General features: G+C 37.7%; 1 protein-coding gene across 7 annotated transcripts in view; it reads right to left on the bottom strand.

The window, feature by feature from the left end:
- The window catches only part of MACC1 (MET transcriptional regulator MACC1), a 157,943-nt gene that overhangs the window by 119,301 nt on the left and 20,959 nt on the right, over positions 1-17,683 (bottom strand). Inside the window, exons 2-3 of one of the 7 annotated variants that reach the window (XM_073238721.1) lie at positions 7,979-8,984; positions 1,671-1,830 (exon numbers count right to left, since the gene is read on the bottom strand). The exons of 5 other annotated variants lie outside the window; for them this stretch is intronic. The gene's annotated coding sequence lies outside the window, so the exon portion shown is untranslated. The remainder of the gene's footprint in view (positions 1-1,670; positions 1,831-7,978; positions 8,985-17,683) is intronic. One more of the 7 variants, XM_073238722.1, reaches the window with a different exon arrangement.

The raw sequence follows: 17,683 nt of genomic DNA, 5'->3' as shown, positions 1-17,683 counted from the left end.
GCTATTATTTATTGAGAGCTTGCTATATATTCCTGGTACCAAGCATGGATTTTTCTCATTTATAAATTGCAACTACTCTAGAAAGTTGATACTATCATTATTCGCATTTTAAAGGTAGGAAAGTAGATACAGAGTTTATTTTCCAGTGACTACAAAGATACTAAGCAGGAGAGCTAATGTTTGAATTTAGGGATACTGGACTCTAATGAACAAGCTTTGACCTCCACACTATGCTTCCTACCCATGGACTTTCCCTTCCAGAAGAACTGAGATTTGAGACTATGCCCTGGACTTGTTGCTGCAGAGCAGCAACAAGCTTTAATCTTGATACCAGGAGATCTTCACCAAGTTCACAGCAGGAATCACATCATGACCCCGTGACCTGTGCAGTCACACAGAACCTCACTCTCACGAGGGCCTCATGCTCAGTGTAATGCTCTGCTGTGGCCATCTTGAAATACTTAATGTTTTGAGCAAGGGGTCCCATATTTTCATTTTGCACTGTGCACTGTGAATTATATAGCTGTTGCCTGGGATTGGCAATCTCTAGCCTTCAGACCAAAAGAAATGCCTTCAATTATAAGGGACCATAAAGAAAGGAGAAAAATATTTTAGATAAAGAATGTTCATTTTACAAATGATAAAGATGAGCAGCAAGAGGTTAAATGAGTCACCCAAAGTAGCAGGTTCATCACTAGCAGGTTTACAAATCAAACTGTCATCTCCTGATTTGAACTCTTAAGAAGGAGCATATGAGAAGAGTTCTAACCATTCCATGAATTCTGTAAGAGTAAAAAAAGTGAGATCCTTTTGAATTCTGATGCTATATAATGCCAAAAGTAATAGCTTAGTTTTAAGACCTTGAAGCAAAAATTACATGAAGTTTAAATCAATGAATGTGAAACACAGTGGTTCTCAGATTCAAGCTTCATTAGCATCATGTGTCCTACCAGACAAGAATCCTTCAGATACGACATTTGGCTAAGGCATGAGAAAAGCACATACACTGGCAAGGTTGGACCTACTGAGTCCTGACTACCTCATTCTTGTATCATCTTGCATTTCATCTCACAGAGCAGAATGACAACCAACATTCAAAAAATGGGCAAAGAATCTTTTGAAAATTCAGAGAATATTCCATGGAGATAGAGTTTAAGAAAGTATTACAGATTTCTCATAAATACCCATTGTAAATCAGCAACCATTTAATATTGACCTAAAATATATAATGATCAACAGATTTATTTTTAAATAGAAGCCCTTTCAGTATGTCCATTTTAAAAAGTTATTTGTATGCACGTGTGCTCCCATATGAATGCATAACCCCCCCCACACACACATACACACACTTTCTTGGTTTAAAACAAATTTGAGAACCCTTATAAATCACATAATGCATTTAAACAACATGAAATCATAAATTATTCTCAGTTAAGAAGTCTAAAAAAGAAAGCAAAACAAGTAAGTGAATAAATCAGGGTTACACTTTCAGGAAGTTGGTAGGAATATCAAAATAAATAATTTCACAAACATCGTGCTGTAGCTATAGACCACAAATTTGGCTCTCCACGTTTTCAGAGACCACAATCATTACCAATTACAAGCTCCGCAGTGACCATATGATACAAATAAACCACTTTGCAGAAGTGTCAACATGGAGTGACACTCACCCTGCCCTTTACCATACGTCCAACAGCGAGTCTCTTTCTTGGGACTCTGTCTTCATGCGTGCTGAAGGCATCTCACCCAAGGACACTTGTGTTAAATCAGAGGGAGAGCAGTGGGTCCCGCTGAGCAGCTATCTGTTTCCCTGCCCTAATACAGGAACACCTGTTAGATTACGAAAGTACAGCATAGATTATCTGGTCTGCTAAAGCTGATCGTATTTATTTTCTCTCAGCTGAGTTTCTGGTTCCACTTTTCAATCCTCATGGACTTACATGTTCTGGTTCTTGAAAAGGACCCAAATAATTTATCTTGAAGACACAAATAATCAGCTAAACAAAAGATGAGAGCCATATTATTATTTTTTTGTTATCATTAATGAAGAACATTATATTTACTAGGGTCTCCCCATCACCAAGTCTCCCCCCTACAAACCACATTACAGTCACTGTCCATCAGCGTAGTAAGATGTTGTAGAATCACTACTTCTCTTCTCTGTGTTCCACAGCCCACCCCATGCCCCCACCACATTATACATGCTAGTTGTAATGCCCCCTTTCTTTTTCCCTGCCCTTATCCCTCCCTTCTCACCCATCCTCCCCAGTCACTTTCCCTTTGGTAACTGTTAGTCCATTCTTGGGTTCTGTGATTCTGCTGCTGTTTTGTTCCTTCAGTTTTTCTTTGTTCTTATACTCCACAGATGAGTGAAATCATTTGGTATTTGTCTTTCTCCACCTGGCTTATTTCACTGAGCATAATGCCCTCTAGCTCCATCCATGTTATTGCAAATTGTAGGATTTGTTTTCTTCTTAAGGCTGAATAATATTCCATTGTGTGTATGTACCACATCTTCTTTATCCATTCATCTACTGATGAACACTTAGGTTGCTTCCATTTATTGGCTATTGTAAATAGTGCTGCGATAAACATAGGGGTGGATATGTCTTTTTCAAACTGGGCTGCTGCATTCTTAGGGTAAATTCCTAGAAGTGGAATTCCTGGGTCAAATGGTATGTCTATTTTGAGCTTTTTGAGGAACCTCCATACTGCTTTCCACAATGGTTGAAATAATTTACATTCCCACCAGCAGTGTAGGGGGGTTCCCCTTTCTCCACAACCTCGCCAACATTTGTTGTTGTTTGTCTTTTGGATGGTAGCTATCCTTACTGGTGTGAGGTGATATCTCATTGTGGTTTTAACTTGCATTTCCTTGATAACTAGCGATGTGGAGCATCTTTTCATGTGTTTGTTGGCCATCTGAATTTCATCTTTGGAGAAGTATCTGCTCAGCTCCTCTGACCATTTTTTAATTGGATTATTTGCTTTTTGTTTGTTGAGGTGCGTGAGCTCTTTATATATTTTGGATGTCAGGCCTTTATTGGATCTGTCATTTACAAATATATTCTCCCATACTGTAGGATACCTTTTTGTTCTATTGATGGTGTCCTTTGCTGTACAGAAGCTTTTTAGCTTGATATAGTCCCACGTATTCATTTTTGCTTTTGTTTCCCTTGCCTGAGGAGAAACATTCATGAAGAAGTCGCTCATGTTTATGTCTGAAAGATTTTTGCCTATGTTTTTTTCTAAGAGTTTTATGGTTTCATGACTTACATCCAGGTCTTTGATCCATTTTGAATTTACTTTTGTGTATGGGGTTAGACAATGATCCAGTTTCATTCTCTTACATATAGCTGTCCAGTTTTTCCAGCACCATCTATTGAAGAGACTGTCATTTCCCCATTGTATGTCCATGGCTCTTAATCATATATTAATTGACCATATATGTTTGGGTTAATGTCTGGAGGCTCTATTCTGTTCCACTGGTCTGTGGCTCTGTTCTTCTGCCAGTACCAAATTGTCTTGATTACTGTGGCTTTGTAGTAGAGCTTAATGTTGGGGAGTGATATACCCCCCCACTTTATTCTTCCTTCTCAGGATTGTTTTGGCTATTTGGGGTCTTTGGTGTTTCCATATGAATTTTTGAACTATTTGTTCCAGTTCGTTGAGGAATGTTGTTGGTAATTTGATAGGCATTGCATCAAATCTGTATATTGCTTTGGGCAGGATGGACATTTTGACGATATTAATTCTTCCTAGCCATGAGCATGGGATGAGTTTCATTTGTTAGTGTCCTCTTTAATTTCTCTTAAGAGTGTCTTACAGTTTTCAGGGTATAGGTCTTTCACTTCTTTGGTTAGGTTTATTCCTAGGTATTTTATTCTTTTTGATGCAATTGTGAATGGAATTGTTTTCCTGATTTCTCTTTCTATTGGTTCATTGTTAGTGTATAGGAAAGCCACAGATTTCTGTGTGTTAATTTTGTATCCTGCATCTTTGCTGTATTCTGATATCACTTCTAGTAGTTTTAGAGTGGAGTCTTCAGGGTTTTTTATGTACAATATCATGTCATCTGCAAATAGTGACAATTTAACTTCTTCTTTACCAATCTGGATGCCTTGTATTTCTTTGTTTTGTCTAATTGCCGTGGGTAGGACCTCCAGTACTATGTTGAATAACAGTGGGGTGAGTGGGCATCCCTGTCTTCTTCCCAATCTCAGAGGAAAAGTTTTCAGCTTCTCGCTGTTCAGTATGATGTTAGCTGTGGGTTTATCATATATGGCCTTTATTATGTTGAGATACTTGCCCTCTATACCCATTTTGCTGAGAGTTTTTATCATGAATGGATGTTGAATTTTGTCAAATGCTTTTTCAGCATCTATGGAGATGATCATGTGGTTTTTGTCCTTCATTTTGTTTATGCGGTGGATGATGTTGATGGACTTTCTAATGTTGTACCATCCCTGCATCCCTGGGATGAATCCCTCTTGGTTGTTGTGTATAATCCTTTTGATGTATTTTTGAATTTAGTTTGCTAATATTTTGTTGATTATTTTTGCCTCTATGTTCATCAGGGATATTGGTCTGTAATTTTCTTTTCTGGCAGGGTCTTTGCCTGGTTTTGGTATTAGGGTGATGTTGGCTTCATAGAATGAGTTTGGGAGTATCCCTTCCTCTTCTATTTTTTGGAAATCTTTAAGGAGAATGTGTATTATGTCTTCTCTGTATGTCTGATAAAATTCCAAGGTAAATCCATCTGGCCCAGAGGTTTTTTTCCTGGGTAGTTTTTTGATTACCATTTCAATTTCTTTGCTTGTAATTGGTTTGTTTAACTTTTGTGTTTCTTCCTTGGTCAGTCTTGGAAGGTTGTTTTTATCTAGGATGTTGTGTATTTCTTCTAGGTTTTCCAGCTTGTTAGCATATAGGTTTTCATAGTAGTCTCTAATAATTCTTTGTATTTCTGTGGAGTCTGTTGTGATTTTTCCTTTCTCGTTTCTGATTCTGTTGATGTGTGTTGATTCTCTTTTTGTCTTGATAAGTTTGGCTAGAGGCTTATTGATTTTGTTTATTTTCTCAAGGAAGCAGCTCTTGGTTTCATTGATTTTTTCTATTGTTTTATTCTTCTCAATTTTGTTTATTTCTTCTCTGATCTTTATTATGCCCTCCTTCTGCTGACTTTAGGCCTCATTTATTCTTCTTTTTCCAATTTCAATAATTGTGACATTAGACTATTCATTTGGGATTGTTCTTCTTTCTTTAAATATGCCTGGATTGCTATATACTTTCCTCTTAAGACTGCTTTCACTGCATCCTACAGAAGTTGAGGCTTTGTGTTGTTGTTGTCATGTTTCTATATATTCGTTGATCTCTATTTTAATTTGGTCATTGGTCCATTGATTATTTAGGAGCATGTTGTTAAGCCTCCATGTGTTTGTGAGCCTTTTTGTTTTCTTTGTACAATTTATTTCTAGTTTTGTACCTTTCTGGTCTGAAAAGTTGTTTGGTAGAATTTCAATCTTTTGGAATTTACTGAGGCTCTTTTTGTGGCCTAGTATGTGGTCTATTCTGGAGAATGTTCCATGTGCACTTGAGAAAAATGTGTATCCTGCTATATTTGGATGTAGAGTTCTATAGATGTCTATTAGGTCCATCTGTTCTACTGTGTTTTTCAGTGTCTCCGTTTCCTTACTTATTTTTTGTCTGGTGGATCTATCCTTTGGAGTGAGTGGTGTGTTGAAGTCTCCTAAAATGAATGCATTGCAGTCTATTTCCCCCTTTAGTTCTGTTAGTTTTTGTCTCACATAAGTTGGTGCTCCTGTATTGACTGCATATATATTTATAATGCTTATATCCTCTTGTTGGACTGAGCCCTTTATCATTATGTAATGTCCTTCTTTACCTCTTGTTACTATCTTTATTTTGAAGTCTATTTTGTCTGATACCAGTATTGCAACACCTGCTTTTTCCTCCCTGTTGTTTGAAAGAAATATCTTTTTCCATCCCTTGACTTTTAGTCTGTGCATGTCTTTGGGTTTGAGGTGAGTCTCTTGTAAGCAGCATATAGATGGGTCTTGCTTTTTTATCCATTCTACTACTCTGTGTCTTTTGATTGGTACATTCAGTGCATTTACATTTAGGGTGATTATTGAAAGATATGTACTTATTGCCATTGCAGGCTTCAGATTCATGGTTACCAAAGATTCAAGGTTAGCTTCTTTAGAATCTTACTGTCTAAATTAACTCGCTTATTGAGCTGGTCTATGCATTGTCTGGTGATTCTTTATTTCTCTCTCTCCCTTCTTATTCCTCCTCTTCCATTCTTTATATGTTGGTTCTTCTATTCTGTGATCTTTGTGTTTCCTTTAACTGCTTTTGTGGGTAGCTGATTTTATTTTTTGCCTTTAGTTAGTATTTGGTTGATCTACTTTCTTTGCTGTGATTGTATTTTCTCTGATGACATCTATTTAGTCTTAGGAGTGCTCCCATCTAGAGCAGTCCCTCTAAAATACCCTGTAGAGGTGGTTTGTGGGAGGGAAATTCCCTCAACTTTTGCTTGTCTGGGAATTGTTTAATCCCTCCTTCATATTTAAATGATAATCAGGCTGGATACAGTATTCTTGGTTCGAGGTCCTTCTGTTTCATTGCATTAAACATATCATGCCATTCTCTTCTGGCCTGTAACGTTTCTGTTGAGAAGTCTGATGATAGCCTGATGTGTTTTCCTTTGTAGGTGACCTTTTCCTCTCTCTAACTGCCTTTAAAACTCTGTCCTTGTCCTTGATCTTTGCCATTTTAATTATTATGTGTCTTGGCATTGTCCTCCTTGGGTCCCTTCTGTTGGGAGTTCTGTGTACTTCCATAGTCTGATTGATTATTTCCTCCCCCAGTTTGGGTAAGTTTTCAGCCATTATTTCTTCAAAGACACTTTCTATCCCTTTTTCTCTCTCTTTTTCTTCTGGTACCCCTATAATGCAAATGTTGTTCCTTTTCGATTAGTCACACAGTTCTCTTAATATTGTTTCATTCCTTGAGATCCTTTTATCTCTCTCTGTGTCAGCTTCTATGCGTTCCTGTCCTCTGGGTTCTATTCCATCAATGGCCTCTTGCATCTCATCCATTCTGCTTAGAAATCCTTCCAGAGATTGTTTCATTTCTGTAATCTCCCTCTGGACATCATCCTTTAGCTCTTGCATGTTTCTCCATCAGCATGGTTATGACCTTTATTTTGAATTCTTTTTCAGGAAGATTTGTTAGGTCTATCTCCCCAGATTCTTTCTCAGGGGAGACTGTCTGGGTTAATCTGGTCTATATCAATTTTTTCTGCCTTTTCTTGGCGATAGAGGTAGTTGTGGAAAGATGATGCATGTCAGCTGGGGGACCGTCCCTTCTTGCTGGTTTGTGGCCTTCCTCTCCTGGGAGAACAGCGAACTCTAGTGGCTTGTGCTGGGCAGCTGCATGCAGACAGGGCCTCTGATTCTTGCCCTGCTGCTGTGGAGTTAAGCTTTGTGGTTGCTGTGGACGTGGCCTGCCTCAGGCTACTGCTCTGATATGGCGGAGCCACATCGGAGGGGAAATGGCCAGGAGGCTGTTTATTGTCATGAGGGGCCTCCAAGCTGCACTGCCGCCCAGGCGTTTAGGGTGCCCGGAGTTCCCCAAGATTCCCAGCTGCCGGGCTAAGTGTCCCGGGATGTTTCCATTCAGCTGTGGGGTCCCTGTCCCTTTGAATCTTTCAAAAAGCACTCATTTTTCTTTGTCCCAGGGTGCCATCTGTGGGACCCACTCACAGCTCTTACTTTCCCGTTTCCCTAGTATCCAGCACACCACGCTCTGTGTGTCTGTGGTCTGGTGTGGTTGGCTAGGGCTGGGTGTTTAACAGTCCTGGGCTCCCTCTCCCTCCCCATTCTGACTCCTCTCCTCCCACCGGAGCTGGGGTGAGGGGTGCTTGGGTCCCGCTGGCCCAAGGCTTGTGTCTTACCTCCTTCGTGATGCGCTGGGTTCTCACAGGTGTGGATGTAGTCTGGCTGTTGTCCTGTGTCTTATGGTCTCTTTTTTAGGAATAGTTGTATTTGTTGTATTTTCAAAAATATATATGGTTTTGGGAGGAGATTTCTGCTGCTCTACTCATGCCACCATCTTGGCTCTGCCCCTGAGAGTCATACTCTTTTGTGAAAATTTACATAAGTAGCTAAAATGTAGGCCTGAACAGATCATTCCACCTCTCTCTGCATATTGGAGCTGTGACATGGCTGAAATTTTCCCCAGAACACAGCTGTGTTAACGTTGCCACACAATAGCATATAGATGCTAATCTACTAAGCCATAAGGCAAAGCTTTAGTACTTTCATTGTAGAAAACATTTAGTGAATTTGTTATCAAATACCTGCTGCTACCATATAATATTCCTACTGTCTGGGAATTGTCTGTAATATCAATATGTCTATCAAGTTTGTTCCTTGCAAATCTTCAAAGCTAAATTAGCTGCAAAACCTGTCTCTAAGTAACTGAATAAGTCTAATTGTTGCATGAGTTGTTGGTAATAATTTTGACTGTGTAATAGTGATCTTAAGCCATTTTTTTCTATATGCTTCAGTGCAAGAGAAGTTTTCTGGCTTATATCTTTCAAAGGGTACAGAGATAACTACTGATTCAGAAGAGGTGGGACCAGAGTTGGTTACAGTATGCCTAGTGAAACTGAACCTGTGGGATCCTCACTTGCAAGGCTCTGAGCCTAATTGTGTATTTGCTTTCTTACAAGCTTTTACCCTGCAAAACTCTACCACTTTGTAGAATACTTGACATCATGAGATCTCACTGGTTTGCCCTTAGCAGCGGTGTTTGTTCGCCTGGTTTTCTTATAGGTAAATGCATTTTGGCAAAGTACAAAGAATACAGTGTTTGTGGTTAGAGTTCTCTTGTTTTTTACCCCTGCATATAAAGAGCTTGGGAAAGTTACTGAACATTTATATTTCTCTGTGTATCATCTGTGAAGAAAGGAAGATAGGAAGAAAGAATGAATACTATTATTATTATCTTAGTTATTATTATATAATGAGCCTGCCTTCTTCATAGTGCTGCTTTAACAATCAAATGAAATACTATACAGTAGCACAAGCAGATGATTCCCTTTCTGTTCCTCTGGTCCCTCTCTCCTACTATTCCCCTGAGTAGAGAAACAATGCCTCCAACTGGGCCCACTCAAGAACCTTCTCCTCTCACTAAGACAGCTTGAGACTTTGACCTCACTCCCTGAGCAAAGAAAAATGACTGCTGACCAGGTCATACTATCATATCTCCTCTTCATCGGTCCTCATAGAACATTTTAACATAGCTCATGACATTTAAGCATTCATGCTGGGCTCATGACAACAGAAGCACTGGGGTGCAGTAGGAAGAATGCAGGCTTTGAAATTAGACCAATATGGGATCAAAGCAAAGCATACAAATGAATTCACTAGTGTAAACATTACTTTTCTCATCAATAGATTATAAAAACATCTATTTTAAGCAGTTGGGTTAAAAAAAACTGTTGTAAAGATTAAATTAAATGCCATAAATCTCCAATGAACACCAATCACTGCTTAAAATGATAGTTCTTGCCTGTTTAATTTTTTTACATCTCTGTCAATTTTACTGGTTTACCATGAGTAATGAGTGGCTATTGATAAAGATATTTAAGGAATATTGGAAAGAGGAAGCAGAAAAAGAACTGTGGCAGTTTAAATGCCACTTTAGCTTAATTGATTATTCGACCTGATAATGCTCTTTCACCTCTCCGAAGAGGATAATTGAAAAATTACTGTATTATTTTTCTAACTAGGTTTTATTAGTCCTTTTGCAACAAAATCCAATGTTTTTTCAGCCAACACTTGCCCCACTGTTACTGGATAGAATTAATTGCAAGATTCTCAATATTCTTTGCCAAGAGGAAAACAAAGAGCCTCTGACAAACACTTCATGTACTCTTCTTCAGTCTGAACTTAGAACACTGGTGTGAATCATTTACGTATCATCTGGCAAATCTACCTTCTTGACAGGGTACATATGAATGTTCAGTCTGTTAAATGAGAACAGAGTGTTTGTGCACTAGTAATTGCTGTGAGAAGAAGCACGTGGATGGGGTTTGGTAGAACTGAGAGATCAAAGAAAGGAACACTCATTATGCAATATCATCCAGTGTATAAAGCAGGAGTTTCCCTTAAATTCTCAACAATTTATCAGTCTAACTTTGAATGTTTCAGGGAATCACTCACTGTATTTTTGCTTGCCAATTCTGTAAACTGAGAATTGTGCTCAAAGAAGGAACTGTTTATCAAAGTCCAAACTTGAAAATTACTCCTGTGTGTAAATATGTGAATACATATGTATATTCAGATAGGTACATGGATGGACAGATACAGTTATATACACACACACACATATACTTAGCTTAACAAGAGGCATTTTTGTAATTAGTAATGTCTCACTGTTCTGTGAATGCTGGAAACTAGATCATTCCTTTTCTGAGAGACAATCAAATCTTCAAAATTTCATTTAAGATAGTATCAAGAAGTGATAGAGTGTACAAGTTGGAATAAAAAAGCTAAGAGAGACTAAAATTTTCTTCTAAGAAAGGAAACCAACTGACGGGGTTGGGAATTAGGTTGCAGCCTAAAAGGGAGTTGGGGGAAAAAGGATGTAACTAATGAGAATATTTTCACTGAAACACAGAGGGGTATGCATTGTCAGCCCTACTATCTAGTTCTCTCAGAAAATCTTACTTGGATAACACCCATATTATTTACTGATGCAATCTATAATTATCCTAATTCCAGGCATGAATAACAGGGAAAACACAGCTGCCCAAGTGAACATCTGGGTTCCAAGAAGGAGACCAACCATCCTTCCGGGTTTGCCCAGGACCACCCTGTTTTGAAACTGAGAGCTCTCAGCCCAGGGAAAACCAGAATCATATTTATACATATTAGGGTGTAATATGCGGTCCCACATAGAGGATGTGAAATAATCATAGTAAATTCCTCCAATCTGTACAAAATTTTAAAATATTTAAAATCCCAAGAAAGGTAAATATATATAACTGAGATGTACAGGCATGACTAATTTTAATGTTTGAGTTCTGATATTCTGTTTTTAGGTACTGAATTCTAATAGAAACTTCAAATTAATTTGTATTTAAAAACAAAGGAAACCCTCCAGAATGGAATGAATAGAACTGTCCATCACTGCCCTTTTTGTATTTCATTAAATCAGCCTGAAAAATTGAACTCCATCACTTAGCAGCCCAAAGGGACTGTGAACTCTTCTAAGAAGGACCTTTTTCTCTCCCTCCCTCTCCATGTCCCCTTCCATTTAAAGCAGGTGGAATTCTGAGGGTTGGATAGTGTGTTTCCCTCTGCTGAGACCCTTGCTTCTCTGTGGAAGTTGGTGGGTTCTTTGTGTTCAATTGGAGAGCTGGAAGGAGGTTCAGAGTTGTGCCCATCAGCATCACCTGGTGGCAGGTGAGGTCCTGCCACTGCGGCCCCAGAGCTTTATCCCGGTCAGCCCCTGACCAGTCACCCTAACCACTTTAGTGTTAAACAGTGGTTCTCAACTGTTCCTCTGCATCAAGATCAACTTCAGAACTTTAAAAATATAAAATAAAAACAAAAAACAAAAACAGATTCCCAGAACCTATCTCATGAGCCTGGTGTTGGGCTCAGGTATCATGACTTTTATGAAAAGTTCCCGGGAGATTCTCATGCACAACAAAAATTGAGAGCCACTATATCATAATTATAAGGTGAGGAGAATATATTTGTTTCATTTTGCTATGTTTCAGACAAATATATTACTGGGCATAATAAAATGTATGGCAGCTCAAGGTACCCATTCCTATAAAGGTAAACCTTCAGGGGCAGGAACATTTATTAGGATATAGTGTTAGACATGGGCTTTCAGGATAATAAAAATGTAGACTCTTTCTTCCCTGTGGGTGGGGTGGCCCTTGGTTTTATAGCTAGGGGTCACATCTAAGGCCAGATCTGCTCTAGGCTTTAGGGACACAGTTGATGCCTGAGCAATGAGGGGTTAGGGCACTGAATATCCCCTAAACCCACAGTCAAAAGTCTGTGTACAAATTTTGACTCCCCAAAAACTTAACTATTAATAACCTACTGTTGACTGGAAACCTCACCGATAACATAAACACTTAATTAGCACATATTTTAAATGTGCATTATATGCTATATTTTTACAATAAAGAAAAAATTTTTTTCAAGCTCTTGCAAATCTCCAAAGAATTTACCAATATATATATTTTTAAAAAACTACGTATAAGTGGATCTATGCCATTCTTACCCATGTTGTTCATGGGTCAACTGTACTTGCCCTCAGCATGCTTTGTTAAGATTCATGTTTCCTTGTCTTCTCTTTCTCTTAGAATTTTAAGGTCTAGACAGAGATACTTCCAGATATTAAGATAACCTAAAAGGCTGCTTTTAGCATTACTCCTGGTTCTGCCTATAACTTAAGCAAACAAGTTTATTTGTGCTCCAGGTGGCACTTTCCAACTCACCACATAAGTGTACACACACACACACACACACACACACACACACACACACACACACACACATTTTTTGGGATATGCCTGTGTATTCTCTTTTGTTCCCTATTTCAGAATATGTGCATCATATTTCTCTTCAACCTGCCAGGGAGACTATGAAAGATAGATGGTATCAGTCCTCCATTAAGAGGTCAAAATCTGAATCTGAATCAGTAAAAAATTGTTATTTGTACAGAGGCCTCTACTCTTCTAAGAACTAATAAGAGACAAATTGTTCTTTAATATTCCATCAAAATCCTAGCCATTTCTATTACAAGCTTTTATTACAAGACTATATTAAAACATTTATCTTTCCAAATATATCTTCTGATGTTCAAACAATAACCAAAATGAGCATTCCAATTAAACTCAACCAAACAGACATAAACTGAATGAAAATAACATGTAATCAGGGAAGAAAGAGAAGAAATAAGGAAGACTCTTAGGACTGCATTAGATATCCAAGCTAAGAATGAAATGGCTCTTACAAAATATACGGAAGGAAATGGAAACATTTCTTTAAATAGATTTTAACTATGAAAACAAATGAAAAAGAAAATTCTCCTTAATTATAAAGAGAAGAGGGTAAAAATAGAAGACAAGCTGAGAAAAACTTGCTTTTAATCTTTTAAAAACACTGTGAATGAAATAAAAAAAATAGAAGATAAAGAGACTGAAAACAAGGGAAATCTGTCAGAAGTAGGAAAGAGATTGTTTAATGCAGATCAACTTAAATTTGTAGTAACTAATAATAGCTAACAACTACTGGGCATAGTCTGTGCCAGGCAGTGTTTCCAGTACTTGGCATTTGTACAGCAATGCTGTAGAGTAGATGATATTATTGTTTCCACTTTGCAGTTGGGGAAATTGAGATACACAGAGATTAATTAATTTACCCAACATCATACTACTAGGAAGTAAAGCAGACAAGAGCCAGAGCTCAAGAACCTCATTCCAGAGTCCACACCTCCATGACTACATGCAGAGTAATCTACAGGTAATGCCCCTGAATACCCTAAGGTCTAATGCCTTAAATAGCTTTTCCGAGGGAACAATGACAAGAATTACTGGCCAGAGCATCTACAATGGGGTTCTAGCTCAGGAAAGCCTCATTTGGTGATTCCTCAGACTGTTTTTCTTCCTTGTTTCCTCATGTCGCCTCTCTGAAATCCCTTGTAATCTGAAAGCATCTTTGAATCTTGCAAGCTCTTACTGCTAACTGGGATTTTTTTCCCCAGTATAAGTAAGATGAGGAACTTACCAACAACATTCTAAATAACTCAGAAAATGTTCAATAGAAAAAAATGCTCTAAACATATAAACTATTTGTTCCTTGTACTAATTAAAAATTGAAATAAATTATTTTAATCAACAAAATGATAATCAGACTGTGAATATATGTCTGTGGTCAGAATGGAGCACCATAAAAATGTAGAATCATATTGAAAAGTGGATAAAATAGCAAAATAAATAAACAGGAACCAGAAATACTGAAAATATAAGATCCTTCTGTATACTTAAATCCATTAGGAAAGTTATTAAAATACTATGTGGAAATTTTGAGAGGATTCACATGAAGGAAACAAAATGTCTAAGGATTGGCCTAAGAGATTTGGATTATTTTGTTTGCAAAAATATTGAACTTATAAAGATTCCTTAGGAAATCTATTAATAATTTTTTTAATTATGCATAAAAACATTCATCATTACACAACTTCAATGCCAAAATAAATTGATATAAATACAAATGTAGACAGAATTAAATAATGAAACATCCCTTCATTGTGATATTATGCAGTCATTAAAAATAATCTTGATGAAAGCATTTAATAGCATGAAATATGCTTATAAGACTATGTAAGGTAAGATGAAAAATCCTGAAAAACATGGTACAAAATCAAATGCTTAGAGTGATTACTATCATGTTTTATAAAATCACAGGAAGAGAAGCAAGCCTGGAATGACATTCAAAAGTACTACCAGTACATGTATATAAGGGTAAGAATCTTGATACTAATTTTTGTTTCCCTTTTCTATATTTTCCAATGTTTAATGAGAAATATTATTGTATGTAGAGGGGGCCGACAGCGATTGAATCATAGCTTGTTTCTAAAGGGACATACATTTAAAGTAAAACAAGATGTAAAGGAAACCATAAAAGGAACAACAAAAATTTCTTAAAATTCCAGTGGGAACTAATATGAATTAATATTTCATGGTAATCCCTTGAATCCAGCACTCCTTTCATCCTACAACACCAGCGACCTACTGATCCTCCCACGATTGCCCCAACCCCACAAACTTCTCCTCCCCAATTCACAGCGTCAATGACAAGCTGTGAAGATTGCTTTGGTCTGTTAACCCAGCATGCTTCCTGCATGCTTCCTTCACTCTAAATATTCTACAAGTTTCTTCTACTAACTAGTGGAACCATACCCTGATGAAACCCAACACTCCACCTACTTGTCATAATCCAGAAATCTGCTTGTAGCTGAAGAAAAGTACACAAACTAATCCCAAGTGGGCTCTTATTGTAACCAGGCAATCTTAGGTCCCTGACACACACCCCTTCCTCTCCTTGCTTGTCAAGTCTCCAATACCCTTCTCTGTTCCCATTTTTAGCTGATGATTTTGCTTCATATTTTAGTGAGGATAAAGAAAGAGCAGAGAAAACCTGTACCTCTTCCTACCAACATATCTTTTGAACTACCTGTAGTTGGACTTGCATACTTAAATTTTTTTCCTGTTACTGTGGATAAGCTGTTAGTGCTGCAGCCAAGTTTCCCCTCTACATGTATGTAGGTCCCATTCCTGCTCACCTACTCAAAGAAAATGCATCAAAAGTCTCCATCTTTCCTGCATTACCAGTGTATTCCCTTCTATTGCATCTCTCTCCTAAAAACATGCTGATACTTTTGACATCTTAAAAATAGTCAACCAGATTTCCCTCATTTGTGGGTATAAAAACGAAGCAAAACTGAAGGAACAAAATAGCAGCAAACTCACATACTCCAAGAAAGGACTAGCAGTTACCAAAGGGGAGGGGCTGGGGAAGGTGGGTGGGAAAGGAGGGAAAAGGGGATTGAGGGGCATTATGATTGGTACACATGGTGTGGGGGTGTCACGGGAGAGACAGTGTAGCACAGAGAAGACAAGTAGGGACTCCGTGGCATCTTCTACACTGATGGACAGTGACTTCAATGGGGCATGGGGGGGACTTGATAATATGGGTGAGTGTAGTAACCACAATGTTTTTCACATGAAACCTTCATAAGAGTGCATATCAATGATATCTTAATTAAAACAAAAATAGTCAACCAAACCTGTCTTGACCTTACTTTGCCCTCTAGCTCCCACCCCATTTTTCCTCTCTCCAATGAGAGGAAATCATTTTCACCATTCCCCACTCTTCCAGAAATGCTTTTGTCAAGGTCACCACCTATAACCCCCCCACCATTGCAAATTCAGTGGTAAATTATCATTCCTCATCTTACTTGGCCTATCAGTGTTATGACATATAAGCTTATCTCTCCTTTATAAACAGTCAGATCATTTCACTCAGATCATAGCGTTTGTTCAAAACCTTGCAGCGGCTTCCTTTCTCAGCGATATAAAAACCAAAGTCATATGCCCATATGGTCCTATTTTATAACATCTAGCTCCATCACCTCTCTCAGATCATTTCCTGATACTCTGTTCTCCAAATGACTCCAGCCACACTGCCCTTACTTGCTGTTCCTCAAACATACCAGGCCCACACCTTCTTCAGGGGCTTTACACTTGCTGTTTTCTCTGCCTAAAAATCCTTTCCCCAGATATCTATGGTAACTTCCTCAGCATCTTTAGATATTTACTAAAATATCACCTTATTAAAGACGTTTTACCTGGCCTCCCTATTTAAAATTATTAACTTAACATATACTCCCTGTTGCATTTTTCTGCCTTGTCTTTTTCCATACCACTTACAAAAGCTAATAGACCAGACAATCAGATATTTTCACTCTCCTATATTATCTGCAAATTCATATAACTGAGAGCAAATAAATGTCTAGGTTCTTTCTTATATCTACCCTAACACTTCATTCTGGGAAGTCTGAAAGAGCCCGTTTTTTATTTATCCTGGTTATCAACTTCAAGCACTAGTTTTTCAAGCTCAACATGAAGTGATATTCTAAATAAGCCCCCACTGGCTTTAATAAATAAACTCTTAGCTTGATGAAGACCAGTCCTTTGTTTTTCAAAGTGACTTAATAATGAAAGAAGGACAGTTAGGATATAGAACAACTAAAAATAAGTGGTAACCTTAAGATAGAAAGATATTTATCCAACTGACAGCCACAGACCAGGTTTAAGGTGGTAAAAAATAAACTGGGACTATTTAATACGTTTATACATATGTCATTTTTGTCTGCTCAATATAAAAGATAATTATAATCATACCAAATTAAATACTTAGTTTTGAACAGTTTCGCTCTTAGCTTTCTTTATTCCAAACATTTTGATCCTATTATTTTAATTATTTTTAGCATTGATATAATATATAAAGCCACAAATCAACTAGTAAATTGTTGCTACTGGATCTTGACATTAAATAAAAAGATTTTTCTCAACAAATTTTGCAGAACTGACAATGAAGGTAAGAGTCAATGCATAACAAATAATCATCCTTCTTTGTTGATTATTTGCTCAAAGGAATTAGCAGAGCATTTTTCCATTCCCACAACCTGCACAGAAAAATCTTGAAGTATAAAAATTCTGGACTATTTCATGGCTTCAAAATGGCAACAAAGCTAAACTGTTTTAGTTTTTGTCAAACCAAGATGAGTGGAAAGGTTTTCATCACAAGCCTGCTTTCTTAATAATAACCCACTCTTCTATTTTTGAGAGGCTTCCTGGGAACCGTGAATGACAGGATGATCAGCGGACACAGTCCTGTGACTTTGCTGTTACAAAATTCAATTTGACACTGACAAGAAAAATGAGCATTACTCCCAATAATGTTTGCTTTCTGCTTTGTGAAAACATAGTCTTCCCTTGCAAAACACAACAGATACTGTCACACAAAGCCTATGAACAAGGGAGGGTATTAAAAACTGGGAA

This window comes from Manis javanica, chromosome 6 (genome assembly GCF_040802235.1).
Source record: "Manis javanica isolate MJ-LG chromosome 6, MJ_LKY, whole genome shotgun sequence".
Lineage (NCBI taxonomy): Eukaryota > Metazoa > Chordata > Mammalia > Pholidota > Manidae > Manis > Manis javanica.
Note: the sequence above shows the minus strand (reverse complement) of the source record. Positions and strands in the feature narration are given on the sequence as shown.